General features: G+C 36.3%; 1 non-coding gene across 1 annotated transcript; it reads left to right on the plus strand.

The window, feature by feature from the left end:
- The first annotated feature begins 2,920 nt into the window (after positions 1-2,920).
- On the plus strand, positions 2,921-3,024 carry LOC117196790 (U6 spliceosomal RNA). Its single transcript, XR_004477157.1, has one exon. It is a non-coding gene; the product is annotated as a U6 spliceosomal RNA (small nuclear RNA).
- The last annotated feature ends 13,543 nt before the right edge of the window (positions 3,025-16,567 follow it).

Raw genomic sequence — 16,567 nt, forward strand, 5'->3', positions numbered from 1 at the left:
ATTAATATTTAATCTTCTGGAGGAACGTACTCACTAGTAATTAGCTATTGGCTGGGTTTTTAAACTTACCAAATTGTTTTAGAATATTTTTTATTATAATCCTTGGATAGTATCTTTTTTGCCTTTTTCAATTCATTTTATAAGTGTAAACAGTTCTTCCTAAGGTAAATGTAATGGGTGCCTTCTGTTAATATCCAGTTCTTCCTAATGAAAAGGGTAGATAATGCTTTGGGAATTAAAATCTCCCTCGGTTAGTTAGACTTAAGACCATTAATCTTCAGCTAAATTCCCCAAATGGATCAAACTGTTTTCTTATTTTTTTGCCTCCACCCCCAACAAAATAATTTTTAGTTTAAATCAATAATGTAGAGATTTTTGTTGTTAGTTGTCTTTTATTTAACCCCAAAATGATTAGTTGCAAAACTATTTTATATTCTGTCAGAATAGGTATACAGTGGAATTGCTTTTGATATAAGAGTTCTCAAGTTTGCTTGTTTACATGAAGAGTCATGCGTGACCAAAATTTCCCTTTTATAAAACTCTCTCATCAAAAATACAGTATATGTAGCCATATTTGTGCATACTTTAAAAACGGACATAACTGTGTCTCAGAAATACGATGTGGTAATGTTTTTCTCTAGCATCGGAATAGCTTTCTGCTGCTTCAGCTAAGTACCAGGAAGAGCATATGGTTTGCTTTTAGGTCCATTTTATACCCAAACCATGGATGTACCTTTAAGTACTGGATATGCTCTCAGCATCACTAAAAGCTTAACCCAGTGACTGTCTCTGAGTAAAACTCTTTGTGAGTGGATTTTTCAGGTTCACTCACTCAAGCGAGTGTGTTTATGCAAGCATGTATGCCAAAGACATGCAGTTGATTTTACATATAGTATAAACGTATATTTTACAACTTTGCTGTAATACGTTTACCAATGGGTGTTTTCAAGAGCTGTATAAGAAAGCTTATAGAAATAGGCATTCTTTTGCCAGATAAAGTTATGCAGATAATGAAAAATTCTGTAAATCTTTAAACACTGTCCTTACATACTGGTCATCCAATCAAAGAGAATTTTTTAAAATGTATCTAATGATTTGACTTGGGGTGGGATCTAAGTACTATGCATATGACATTTTGCAACTATAATAGGCATTGCTCAACTCAAATATATTCCAAAACTAAGTGAGGACAGTTATCTCTGTAATGTTATAGGATACTCAGACCCAGTCATGAAGAATTATGGGAAATCAAGATGATATTTGGAGATCTGCCTGTTGTCATATAGAGCATATCTAATGTAATGACTTGAACAATTTGCTTAACCTGCCGTGTGGGAGAAAAAATTATATATGACACAGTGCTTAGCCTGTTGTAAAGTTGTGCCAAAAGTTTTCCAAAAAAACGTAACTTGGCGTAGATCATCACATGAAGAGTACTTACCAAAGAACAGCACTGGGCCTTCCTTCAAGACTTTAGCTAGAGCAAGCTTCCTACCCAAACAGTAGCCCCAAGTGAAATCTGTCCTCGCAAAGTATCCACTGATTCATCCTGTAGTGTCAAATTCCAAATCACCAAATGAACTCAATTATTTGTAAATCTCAATTTATTTGGAAATGAAAGCTTAAGTTATTCCTCAAGCAATGTATTTGTATCTTAATAATATGCTTGTTTTCAAAGTAACTTTAAGAATGAAGCATTTAGAAGTAGGCAAAAACACAAGTACTTTTTTAGTCACAGTAGTTAATGAGAGTTTCTTGTTTTCTTTTTAGGATGTATTTAGGATTTGGGGGAAGGAGTGGCAAGAACAAGATTATCAGGGTCTATTGGAAATGCCCTAAGGAAAAATTGGTTCATGTGCTTTAATGAGTAGATAAGTATGATCTGTCATTAGCTTGTCAAGCATACAGTGTTGACTTTCAAACATCTTAAAGCCTGTCCTCACCACTTTCTCCACAATCTAGGCTGTTATTAGTTGACACCACCAATGAAGAAATCACTGACTTTTAATCAGTTCTACTTCTGCCACCATCCAAATTATTGAAGTTTGAATTTTAGTGCATTATTAGTAGTACTTGAATTTCAATAAGTTACTTTGTTCATGAATAAATACCCAGTTTGTAACTGGGCAGTACGTAAAAACAAACATTAAATATTAAATTACTGATTTCTAGAGATTGGCAGATTACCTAGTCAAGTGTTTTATATTATTCTATTCTATTATCTTGGAATGGTGACCATAAAACCTGAAGAACGAAGTCAAGACAGTGTGTAGTTCTGACTTTTGCATCACAGATAGGAATATTTCTTCCTGTGCATGAAGTTCCTAGTCTAGTTAATAAAGAACATTACCTGCTGATGGAGCACAATGTCCTGTGTTTGTGCAAATAAATTAAAAAGATTACGTACGCAAATGAGGACTAATTAAATACAGAGTTCTCCTAATTTAAAAGCACAAATACTTCCTTGAGCACATTAGGTTCTAAAAATCGGATATTACATTTTTCATGAGTTTTATTAGGCTTACCGTGCATATATAATTTTTTTTTTTTTCTGAAACTACCACTAAATATGGTGATAGCTTGTAGGGTGATGAATTACGTATTAAGGCGTTATAATCGCTTTTCAACACTTGCAGCACAAAAGAAATTTTAAATATGAGAAAACAAAGGAAGTACTCATAAACATTTAAGATGCTTGTAAATTTATACCTAGTTGGCCTACTCTGATTCTCTTAAAAATAGAGAAAACAACATGGTTATTTCATTTTTTTCCCCAGGTAATTACAGTTCAAATGAATGTCTCTGTAAAATTTAATGACACATTTGCTTGTAGGTTTCAGTTTTGTGATTTTTGATATTATAGGACTTGGTAGCGTCTTTTCTCTAGGCAGTCAATGATCCTAAAAGCCCTATTATTTTAGTGCTTGCTTCGGCAGCACATATACTAAAATTGGAGCGATACAGAGATTACCGTGGCCCCTGCACAAGGATGACACACAAATTCGTGAAGCGTTCCGTATTTTTAAGACCTAAATGTAAGGCCAGACACTACAAAACTCTTAGAGGAAAACATAGGCAGAACACTCTGTGACATAAATCACAGCAAGATCCTTTTTGACCCACCTCCTAGAGAAATGGAAATAAAAACAAAATAAACAAATGGGACCTAATGAAACTTAAAAGCCTTTGCACAGCAAAGGAAACCATAAACAAGACCAAAGACAACCCTCAGAATGGGAGAAAATATTTGCAAATGAAGCAACTGACAAAGGATTAATCTCCAAAATTTACAAGCAGCTCATGCAGCTCAGTATCAAAAAAACAAACAACCCACTCCAAAACTGGGCAGAAGACCTAAATAGACATTTCTCCAAAGAAGATATACAGATTGCCAACAAACACATGAAAGGATGCTCAATACCACTAATCATTAGAGAAATGCAAATCAAAACTACAATGAGGTATCACCTCACACCGGTCAGAATGGCCATCATCAAAAAATCTACAAACAATAAATGCTGGAGAGGGTGTGGAGAAAAGGGAACCCTCTTGCACTGTTGGTGGGAATGTAAATTGATACAGCCAGTATGGAGAACAATATGGAGGTTCCTTAAAAAACTAAAAATAGAACTACCATACGACCCAGCAATCCCACTACTGGGCATATACCCTGAGAAAACCATAATTCAAAAAGAGTCATATACCACAATGTTCATTGCAGCTCTATTTACAATAGCTAGCACCTGGAAGCAACCTAAGTGTCCATCGACAGATGAATGGATAAAGAAGATGTGGCACATATATACAATGGAATATTACTCAGTCATAAAAAGAAACAAAATTGAGTTATTTGTAGTGAGGTGGATGGACCTAGAGTCTGTTATACAGAGTGAAGTAAGAAAAAGAAAAGCAAATACCGTATACTAACACATATATATGGAATCTAAAAAAAAAAAAATGGTTTTGAAGAACCTAGGGGCAGGACAGGAATGAAGATGCAGACATAGAGAATGGACTTGACACAGGGAGGGGGAAGGGTAAGCTGGGATGAAGTGAGAGAGTGGCATGGACATACATACACTACCAAATGTAAAATAGATAGCTAGTGGGAAGCAGCCACATAGCACAGGGAGATCAGCTCGGTGCTTTGTGTCCACCTAGAGGGGTGGGATAGGGAGGGTGGGAGGCAGATGCAAGAGGGAGGAGATATGGGGATATATGCATATGTATAGCTGACTCATTTTGTTATACCGCAGAAACTAACACACCACTGTAAAGCAATTATACTCCAATAAAGATGTTAAAAAATATAAAAGGCCTATTTTATATATTTTAATTTTCAAAATGGGAATGTTTTTATTTCCTTTTATGATTACATATCATTATAGTAAAAAGTAATATTTCTCTTCAGCAGTAAATAGGAATGTATTATTGATAAGGTGTTTCAACGTGGATGACCCTTGAAAAGATGCTAAGTAAAAAAGCCAGTTGTGAAAGACCACATATCATATGATTCCATTTATATGAATTTCTGGGAAAGACAAATCTCTAGAGATAAATCAGTAATTGCCTGGAGGTGAAGTGGGGATTCACTGCAAATGGGCAGGATGGAACTTCTTGAGTGCTGATGGTCGTGCAACTGTACATTTATTAAAATCATTAAAGTGTACACTTAAAATGCGTAGATTTCATGATATGTAAATTATGTCAATAAATTCTTTTAAAGCATGGGGAGAGAATGGGAGAAAGAGCAAACTGCTGGAACATCTGTATTTTTAGAGTTCAAGAGAAGAGTTTTAGGATGGACTTTAATAGAGGGAAAAACAATATAGTACTTTTGCCCAGAGAAAACAAAATGAAGTAAAACTGCCCTCGCCTCAGATTTCCCTCCCCACATAAGTCCCTTCAAATAGATTGGTGTGCATTTTATCAGACCATGCACACAGGTTCCCTCTTCCCCTCCCCCTTTCCCCCAGTGGCTCCTATACATACGAATACACACATACATGTGCCTTGTTTTAGAATTAAAATTCATAAAACATAAAATTTATTTTAACAAATTTATAAAGTGTACAGTTCAGTTGCTTTAGTATATTCACAATGTTGTACAAGTGTCATTACTATCTAATTTCAGAATATTTCCATCACCCCTAGAAGAAACCCTATACCTCTCAATTCCCCACCTCCCAGACCCTGGCAACTGCTATCTGTTTTCCATCTCTGGATTTGCTTATTCTGGACATTTCATACAAGGAGAAGCATAGAATGTGGCCTTTTGCTTCTGGCATCTTTCACTTTGCATATTGTTTTCAAAGTCAACTTCTTTTTTTTAAGCAATCTATTATAGGCATCATTATGTATGTTGAACATTGAAATTTCATTCTTTTTAATAGCTGAATATCATTATTTGAGTGGTTAAATTTACTTCACCAGTTCCCTACTGTTGAACAATTGGGATCTTTGTACCTTCTTTTAAAAATTGTAAGTAGTGTTGCATTTATATTGGCATCTTTCATCATTGGAGTGTCACATTTGCTTCTAACAGTGCTGAGGTTGATCATTATTTAAACTCAGAGTTTAAATTCTGAGAATTTCAATAATTTTATTCCCTAACAGTTTTGTTTAATGTGAATATAGTTTTCTGTGATTTGTTGGAACATGCAAGTCGTTTGTACAGGCATGGCTCTTTGGTTCTCAATTATCTCAACATTTTTATTCTGCTCTTAAGCAGTGGAATATGAATACTGCTAAAAGTATGATGTCATACCCACACCTCAAATTATTTCTGCATTAGAATGGAAGACTTCATTCAAAGTGAGATGCTTTTTTTTCCTTGCCTATTTAGAAGAGTCATTCCAACAGCATTTTTAGGTCAGTGTTTTTATATAGCTTTAAAAAAAAATGTTTGAAATGTACCCATTTAAAATTTCACCTTGAGTGGGTCTGTATGCCTATAAAATTTAGTCATTTCAGGACATCCTTGAACATTTAACTCTGCTGTGCTTTAAATTTTTTCAATATTCATCCCTTGAGATAAGAGCAAATGTATAGTATGATCTGACAGTGGCTCAAATTAGGCCTTGTTACCTAATGTGTTCCTATTTAAATTCTCAAGAATTAAATTTTATCACAGCAGCAGTTAAAAAGAAGCCTGAAATCAACATCTCCAATTCAGATATCTGCAGAAATCAGTTACATAAATTTTTTTTGAGCTTTAAGTGTTGAATTTCTTAATAAAATGATTTAAAATGCATTCCTTCTGCTTTTTTTTTTTGTCTTTGTGTTTGAGGGTATTTGTTTGCTTTGGCATTCTATTTATAATGTTCCATGCCTGTAATAATGCACTTTTTAAAAAACACTGTTTCTGTCCTGTTTAAATGTGTTACATTTTAATCACTACATGAGCATTCATATTGACCAACATACCCTAGCTTAAATGCCAGTTCAGATACTCCTTGGATGTTTATGTCTGTCACAAGGTCATGCTTAACCAGACTCAATTTTTATCATCTCTTCAGATCATATTCTATTCTGATACTGGTCTAGGTCACAGTCTTCCTAGTGGGATAACATGGCTTTGGCTTTTTCTGTAAAAGATTCAGTCATTTCTATGGTTTAATAAAAGATTGAACTGCATCTCCAATGAGGTGAATGGCATTTAAATGTGGCTATCTTTGATCATCTACTTTGAACCAAAATTAGAATTTATTTATTTATTTTTTACATTTTTATTAGAGTATAATTGCTTTACAATGGTGTGTTAGTTTCTGCTTTATAACAAAGTGAATCAGTTATACATATACATATGTTGCCATATCTCTTCCCTCTTGCATCTCCCTCCCTCCCACCCTCCCTATCCCTCCCCTCCAGGCGGTCACAAAGCACCGAGCTGAGAATTTAATATTTGACCTGAGTCACACTGATTTCCTGTTTTTTATTTTATTATATCACAAAAATAAGAGATAATCATTTATGAACAAACCACGGAACCTCTGTCTTAACCAGGACCCAGCTAGAGGCAGAATGGGAATTGAGAGTATGAAAGTCAAGACTGAACTGAAGTTGATAGAGGGGAGTCTGGAGCCTTAAGAGAATCAGCAGGGGAAAGGTTGGAGAGTTTGTGCTAGGGAATTTGTTTTAATACTTATACTATGTCATATAGACATCAATATGAAATTTTTAGTGTATCAAAATAAAGCCTTCTTACATGGTGTAAAAAGCAGTGAGTACTACCACATGTAAGATAGATAGCTAGTGGGAAGCAGCCGCATGGCACAGGGAGATCAGCTCGGTGCTTTGTGACCACCTAGAGGGGTGAGATAGGGAGGGTGGGAGGGAGGGAGATGCAAGAGGGAGGGTATGTGGGGATCAATGTATATGTATGGCTGATTCACTTTGTTCTAAAGCAGAAACTAACGCACCATTGTAAAGTAATTATACTGCAATAAGGATGTTAAATATATATATATCAGTAAACCAAAATAATAAAAGCAAAAAAAAAAAAAAAGTGAGTACCAAAAAAGGTAAACAGTGGAAAGGTATGTTAATTCTTTAAATCAATTTTATAATGAAACTCAATTCTAAAGCAGTTTTTAAATTACCTTGTGTTACCTTGTAACACAAGGTAATTCTGGTGATATTCAATAGTTTGCAAAACCTCTCAGAAATCCATTTCAGCCTTAAGGTTAGGGAATTTTTCTAGCCACTGATTTAAATTGCTCATGCTGCAATTAGAGCTTGGGTCTTCTTATTGTCTCTTCATGGGAGATGGGATCAGGTCACCATCCTTTGAGACTAGAGCTGGGGAGCTGTGGTCCCTGATCAAGATCTGGAAGAGAGTATCCGTGGAAGAGAGACCATTCTAATGGGCTTCATTTCCTTTCTTCCCCGGGCTGAGCATGCTCTGGCTGCTGGTACTGCTCCAAAAATTATTTTGTCCACATTGGCAATTATAATATTCTGATTCAGAGCAGAACCTGTGAATCCAGACAATTAAAAAGCTATAGAAAGTAGACAGTTTTATCAGCATTTTAAAGAGGAACAATATAGCTACTGCCCAGGGTATAGCTTCTATCCTTACCACTCTGCCTCTATCCTTTTGTCATCTCACCCAGTCTTCAGTTTATGTTTATTCAAACTTTAACTGACTCTAATATAGAAATGGAAATGAGATGTATTTAGCATTTTGTGCATATCAAAGTTTTATGTTGCCTATTCTCAGTTCTTTAACAAAATAAATGAACTGAATATTTCATCTCTAAGTGATGGGGAAAATATTTTGGATATCTTTTTGCAAGGGATGTGGGGAGGAATAGGCCCTTGCTTTGAGGTTTTTCTGGTTCAATAACTGGGGGAATGTTTCCCACCCTTGTTCAATGAGCTTTCCCCACTGAATGCAGTCCCAAGCCATTAAGTGCCTACTGTGAGCAAAATCCTTCTTTGGCTTCCTCCTTACAAGCTGAGTTTTCTCTGCCTTAATGCTTTTCTCTCAACTGATGTTCTGATTGCCCTTGCACTCTTCTCTAGATCCCTTCCAGATTCTTCACATCTTTCTTTCATTGTGTAGCCCGGATCGGGACGTTCATGTTTCATGTATCTGATGACAAGTAAATAACAGTGACCCACATTTACTACTTTTTGTGTGGCTAAGAATGACATGTTTCTTGCACAATTTTGAACTGAGAACTAAGAATGAAAAATACATAGCATTAGCCTTGCTAATAATTTGATGAAACCTTGATTGTCATTTTTGAGCTTTAGTTTTCTCTCTATAAAATAAAGTTATATTAGATTCTTGACACATTTCAATTCTGAAACATATATATAACTTTTACACACAACACTTAATTTATATTGTATATATTATATATAATGTTATGTATTAATATATAAAATATATAAATATACATGTAGTTTTTGAAGTAATAAAATCTCAATTATATTTCAGAAGAATATATATAGTCATCTATATATGTGTATACATATATATATGAAAGTGTTGCCTATATATATTCTAGTTTTATCAGGCTATGTGAAAGTATATATGGAGTGATTTCTTTGTTAAAAAATAAGCATAGCACACACACACATTTGTCACCTGGCACAAATATTTCATTTAACTGAGAGAATTGATAACTAGATGCTCTTTTCCAGACCTCTTGAATTGCTTGGAATTTTTAACTATACCTTAGAAAGAAAATATGATTTTGCCCCAATAACTCTTAATGTAATCTTGGCTTTTAAATATTTTGTCCTTCTAATCTAAGTGCATTGGAAAATATTATTAAGCAGGCACGTTTGATATTCTAACATTAGAGTAGTTCCTTTTTTTTTCTGGTTCATCAGGGATCCTCTCAATCTTATAAAAATAACCTAATTCAAGGTACCAAGGACTTTTATCTGTATTATTACTGGCCTCCCGGGGTATTACATGACTTTTCTCAAAAAGTCCAGTGGCCATTTCCTTAGTTCAATAAGTAATATGTCTTGGACAAAATATAAGCTGTGATACTCTTGAGGAAAGCAATTATGTCCATTTCAGCAACGTAGGAAATACAGGAAAAACCAGCATGGCTCTCTAAAAAGGTAATGCCTATGGAGGAAAGGGTGTTTTAGGGCTTCTTTCTTAATAATTTGATTTTTATACTTACTGTAATGCAATAAGCTATAAGATGCATGATATATGTAGTAAGACTTAAAGGTATAATATAATAAATACCTATGTACTGTACTTCTAGGTTGAAATGTAAAAACATTAAGTATAGTTGAAATACACTGTGTATATTCTAATGGTAGCCCATGTCTTCCCAGCAGAAGTTACTAATATTCTGAATTTTAGGCTTATCATTCTCAGCATTCCTTTGTATTTTTACTACATGTGTGCCTATTCTAAAACAATGTAGTATTGTTCAGCATGTTTTTGACTTTTATATAAATGACATAATACTGACTTATTCTTCAACTTGCTTATTTCACTCATAAGTTTGCGAGATTCACCTGTGTGAATACTTTGTGAGGCTCTGTTTACTAGCATGCAGTAGTCCATTAACATATCACAATGTATTGATCCCTTTTTCTACTGATGACATTAAGTTTGTGTCCGGTTTCCTGCTTTTACAAATAGTCTGTGAACGATCCTGCGTGTGTCTCCTTGTATACGTGTGTGCAAGGGACTTCCTAGGACTACATAAGGCTTAAGTGCCACATCTTCTTGACGGTTTGTGTCTGTCTTATCCCAAAGCCAAAACAGCATCCTCAATATTTTAAGGATTTTAAAGTTTTGCTTTTCACATTAAAACATTTTTTTTTTTTATCCACCTGGTATATGAAGTCGGGATCCGATTTTTTTTTTCCATATGCATCACCAGTTGTTCCATCACCGTTTATTTAATAGGTGTCCAGGAAGGGTACTGGTAAGCTAACCATAAGGCATTCTTCTCACTTAGACTTAAAAAGAATGGAAGGGAAAAAAGAACCTCCTTTTTTTCCCAACAAAGAAAAGAATCTCTCTTTAAAATTTGTCTACATTTCCCTCCTTCCTCTAGCCTCATGTCTCCCTGCTCTTACCCACATGGAATCGGCTTCATTAATAGAAAATATATGACTTAGTGGAAGCAGTACCTTGGGATGGTATGACTTCTTATCTTCTAAGCCAGAGGTCAGTAAACTACTTTTTCTGTGAAGTGCTGGATAATAGATATTTAGGCTTTGTGAGCCAAGAGGCAGGCAAAATCAAGGATATTACATATATGTGTGTGTGTGTGTGTGTATATATACACACACACATATATATGTATGTGTATATATATATACGTATATATGTATGTGTGTATATATATATATACACATATATGTATGTGTGTGTATATATATATATATACACACACACACAAATAGGTATGTACATACACACCAAGAGGGAAAATAAAATTCCACAATATTTGTATTAACAAAATTATAAAAATAATTGAGTATATATTTTGATTATGCAAGTCTACTAATGTGCAGAGTAGAATTCCTGATTATCTCATTTATTCCTCCTCACAACCTGATGAGGTAGATATTATTAATACCGGTATTATATTTATAAGGAAAATGAAGTTCATATCGGGTTACCCTGTTAGCAAATGTTGGAGCCATCATTTGAGCCTAACTCCAGAGCTTGTACTCTTGACCCTCATATAATTTTGAGAGGGGGATTAATATTAAGTATTAATATTAATAAAGAATTTATATTAATATTAAGTAATTTACATATTAATTTTAAAGATGAAGAAATAGAAGTGCAAAGAGGTTGAGTAACTTGGACAAGAGATACACTTTGCTGTAGGGCTGTGTCTGTCTAATTTCAAAATCATGTTCCTTCCCGTCTACTCTGCAACTTCAAAACTTCCAGGAACCTCCAAAACATGGATAATAGCTGTAATTAGCAAATCAGGTCTCAATTTATGTTACCATTTTGATTGAAATATTTTAATATAGAAATTAACAGCTGTATACATTTTTCTTTTTCATTATAAAAGATAAATAGACAACACAGTGTTGTACATAAACTATACCTAAATTTTAAAAAAAGATAAATTGAGATTAAAAAGGAAAGATCATATAATACAGAAGGGTATTTGGGGAAAGGTAAAAAGTAAAATTCATTAATTCATTTTTTTCCTCTCCTCCCCTATTTGCTCTCTCCTTATTTCCCTTTCATTTTTCTTTTTATTAAATAAATGTATTTATTTTATTTATTTTTGACTGCATTGGGTCTTTGTTGCTGCACGTGGGCTTTCTCTAGTTGCGGCGTGTGTGGGCTACTCTTCGTTGCGGTGCGCAGGGTTCTCATTGCGGTGGCTTCTGTTGTTGCAGAGCACGGGCTCTAGGCACGTGGGCTACAGTAGTTGTGGCATCCGGGCTCAGTAGTTGTGGCTTGCGGGCTCTAGAGCGCAGGCTCAGTAATTGTGGCACATGGGCTTAGTTGCTTCGCGGCATGTGGGATCTTCCCGGACCAGGGCTTGAACCCGTGTCCCCTGCATTAGCAGGCGGATTCTTAACCACTGCACATAACATAAATTTCTAGCCCCCTTTCATTTTTCTTTCCTTATTTTTTCTCTTTTTGTCTCCCTCCCCTTTTTTGTGTGTGCTATAAGAGCTGCTCAGAATAGAAGAGAGCCGTGCCTGCCCAAGAGTAGAATTAAGATCCCAGAGAACTCAGGGTACTCTTGTTGACCAAACACAGTGGGAATCTCAAAGCAAACATAAATTCTGTTAATGGATGAATTTTTTAGTTTCCCGGCATCAAATCAATGTTCATCAAGTGTTGTTTACTGCGTGGCAACCATGTGGTGGATTCTGTGAGAGAATGCAGATGAAAACACCTACCTCTGCCTTCAAGGAGCTCACAAGCCAGTGAAATTCTAACGATCAAAGCAAACTTGAAGAGTAAAGAGAAAGACGAAGTAAACTCATGGAGGGGAGAGACTTGGTAAGCTCTGTCGCGGTCACCTCACATCCTTCATTAACATGCAAATTAATCAATGATATAAATTGTCAGTTAAATGATGCATTTGATTAGGCGATAAGTCTTATTAACTTCAAGATAAAACAACTTGACAAAAGCATAATTACTCTTTGTGTATTTGGCTTCAAAGATGCATTTTAAAATGCTTTGCATAGTGAAATCAACAACTAAAATGTACTTGTCACATGCATAAAATGTACTTGCCAAGTACCACACCAGATGTTTCACATGCATATCTCATTTAAAGATTACAACAATTCAATGAGGCAGGTGTTATTATTGTCACTGTTTTAGATTATTTTAAAATTTCAAAGTATTTGCCCAATTGTTATACAGCTAATAGTGAGCATAGTCCTGATTTGACTTAGAGAGTAGTTAGGAAAACTTGAAAACATGGTGACATTTGAAAAAGATCCATGCTGCCTTATAATTAATATTCAATCCTACGGACAAACTAGAAAAAATATATCACATACACAGCATTGTATGAACTGATAACTAAATTAAAGTTTTGCCTCTTCTCCCAAAGGGCTTTTTTTTGGCAACAAATCAGAAGCTGAGCTCTCTCTCTGAGGTTTGGATTAGTGACTTTTGGTTTGGTCTGAAATGAGCTAGAGATGTCTGCCTCTAGTTCTAAATTCTAGATTATATGAGAACATGAAGCTCTGTCCCTACTACGTGTTACTTTGTTTAGCAGACTCCTGGAGGATTCCTCTGGGCTTGGCAGTTAGGTTGTATATGCAGTTACATATATATGTTCCCTCACATGGAGGGCCAAGCAGGAGAGGAAGCTACTTGCGGGAAGGGCAAAAAATCAGATTCGACCTCTGGCTCCGCTCCTAACCCATGATATGACTTTGAATAAAGTTGTTTTATACTGCCTTTAAAATGGGGATTAAAAAATGGTTTCTCTTCTCACTTCACTGGCAGATCAAAAGAGACCGTTTATGTGAAATGGCTTTACAGAGTTCAAAGGGGTATGCACATGCAGGGCGCTACTTTTTAGAGAACAAACGTAGATGTATGCTCAGGAGCTGGTTATCCTGTGGGCGGGGGGAAAACCAGAGCCCAGGCCAGATCGACTGAAGCAGGGGTAGGGCCTTGTTCACACTAATTCAAAGAGTAGGCTAGTTCAGCTGTATCCAAAAACCCTCACAAACTCTTCTCCACATTTGAAAACCTATTTGTCAGGGGAAAATATATTGGTTAAGAGCTCAGGCTTTGTAATCTGAGAATCTTGTGGAAATGTCCCCTCTCGGCCTTGGTCTTCTCATCTGCAGGACAGGGATAACTACAGCATCTGCTCATGAAGCTCTGTGGAATAACTGGGCAAAAGAATGCTAAGGACTTAATCTGGTGCCTTGTAAACTGAAAGCAGGCAGTAGGTAGTAGGTAGTATATTTTACCATGGTCAGTAGTAGTCTCAGCAACAGTAATGCAGAAATATGAGGAGGGGACTTGGACAATTTTTTTCTTATACTTGTGAATGGAATTACTTGGGACCTAATTTGCTTGTATTATGCCTGAACAGTGGTCTTGCATACAATTTTCTTTTTTTTTTTTTTTTCTGAGTGAGGGGTTATTACTTAAAAAAAAAAAAACCAGTCATCTCTAATACAGATTTTCTCCTTTTGTGCCATATCTGTATTTCCTTTCATTTACATATAATTCACTATTAACTGGACCTGGGGAGAATCTATGACATTTAAATGATATGAATCTTGACCATGGTTTTTTCTCTGTGGCACAGATTCACAAAGTCACATAATGTTTGTACCTCATTACAGAGACTGTTTTTTCAAAAATGCATTCAGTGTTTGCATACTAGTTAACATTTCCTTAATGAGATATATTTAATTTGGCTCAAATAAAACAAGTGCCTGGTTACTCAACTCGATATGCACATCTGAACATAAGTTTGATGAGGTTCACTATTGGAATTTTCTTTTTGTCGTGGAGGTTTATACAGTTGAAGAATAACATGAATGGTTGAAAGTCCTAAAGCATAATTTGAAGGAGTGTGAAACAACCCATATTTATTGTAATAGCACTTGGGCAATATCTCATTTCCACTTAGCTTCAGTGCTATAAATAATTCTAATTTGTTTGCCTTGTACACTTATTGGATTAATTACAGTAGAACAAGCTAAGTGATATTAATGTAGCAGTTGGCTAAACTTGATACAAACACGATAATTAAAATGATTATTTTTTAATTTCTCCCCTTTTCAGTAGTTTAATAAGCTGAATCTAGTGTTATAAACCTTAAAGAATTTGATTTGAGAATCTCTAGGCTCTTCTGTCAATGTGTTTTCATTGTTGATAGTGGATTTCAGTGTATTGTTGGGAGTTTCCTTCAGAAAGGAAGCATCTGGGTCCTGCCTCCATGCGATATCTGCTTATTTAAAAAGTGTATTGTTTCCGTCATTCTTGCAGCACCATGGGATAATCACGTGTTTCCATTTACACACCCAAATCGATGCTGGTAACACACATAACGCACACATGCCTGCACACACACAAACACGCATCCTTGATAGAGAAACCGTTCCCTCTGGCATCAGTAAAAGAACATATATTTATTTCAACATTTCCTCCAACAAGCTATTTGTTGCCTCAGCATTACCCAAGGCAAAGATTGTCCTCAGCTGCTCCCCCATCCCGTCTCTCTCTTGTTGCTACATGTTTGATTATATCGGGAAAGGTACTGTTTCTGTTAATGTATAAGAAGAAGGCCTCTGGGAAGCTAGGAAGTGAAAAATGGTCACTGCCAAAGGTATACTCCTTTCATCCTAAAAAGGTTGCCTGAGCCACTCTTGGTCCTCCCATTATGTTCCTGTGCTGTTTGCCAATTAACTTTTCCCAGTGTGCAGGGGTCACTGATCTGGACAGCATCCTTTGGTTTCCCCTCTCATTGATTCCTAGCAAAGCTCTTATAAATGCACTGTACTTGCTTTTTGGTTTTCCCTCAGTGGCTGGGTTGCTTGGTGAGAATTTGATGCACAGGTTTAAACAACCTCTTTACAAAGTGGAGACAAAGCAAAAATAGAAGGGGGAAAAGTACACTCAAATGAGCTAGAACGAGAGAAAACTTTAGCTCAAAGTTTTTAACTGAAGTATCTTGATTTTTGTTGCTTTCGAGAATTTTAAAACAGAGAACAACTGAGAAATGGAAATCGTTTCTTCCCTCTGTATGTCTCAGAAGGATTTTCTGCTTCATATCCGACTCTGAATGACTCTCTCTGTAGTCTACATTTAAAATGTCAAGTAATTTCACCAGGCCTTTAGTAAATAAGGATTCAATTGGCAATTGGAGAAGCTTATCATCTGCAAGTTTCTTCAATATTCCCAACACTTTTTGAAAGAGGGAACATTCCTCAGAACTCAAATCTGGGCCCTTGATTTTCTATCTTTACATCCTGCCCTCCAAGGCAGTTCATTTGCTCTTACAGAGTCAGCTCTTGCCTCCATGTTAGACTTACCCAGATCTTTATCCCAAACACTAACCTCTCACCCATGCTCAAATCCCTATCATCAGCTGCCTGCTGGACATTTCTTTTTTTTTTTTTGCGGTACGCGGGCCTCTCACTGCTGTGGCCTCTCCCATTGCGGAGTACAGGCTCCGGACGCGCAGGCTCAGCGGCCATGGCTCACGGGCCCAGCCGCTCCGCAGCACGTGGGATCCTCCCGGACCGGGGCACAAGCCTGTGTCCCCTGCATCGGCAGGCGGACTCCCAACCATTGCACCACCAGGGAAGCCCTGGACATTTCTTTAAGATGTCCCGTTGTCAACTCAAACTGAACATATGCACAATGAATGGAACTCATCTTCCTTCCTCTCCCCTCTGCTCTGATAGGCAGCCTCTCCACAGTCCACAATTCTTTCTGTCTCTCTCTCAGTCTCTGCCTCACCTATCCCTCTCTCTTTCACAGCAGTTCTAGTAATGATCAAAACTGCGGTCATTATTTGATCTCCTCTCTCCCCAGCTTCTTACATCTATGTACTAGATAAGTCTTCTGCATTCTTTCATGCCTCTCCTCTGCCCCCTTTCACTA

The sequence above is a fragment of the Orcinus orca genome, chromosome 3 (assembly GCF_937001465.1).
Source record: "Orcinus orca chromosome 3, mOrcOrc1.1, whole genome shotgun sequence".
Taxonomy (NCBI): Eukaryota; Metazoa; Chordata; class Mammalia; order Artiodactyla; family Delphinidae; genus Orcinus; species Orcinus orca.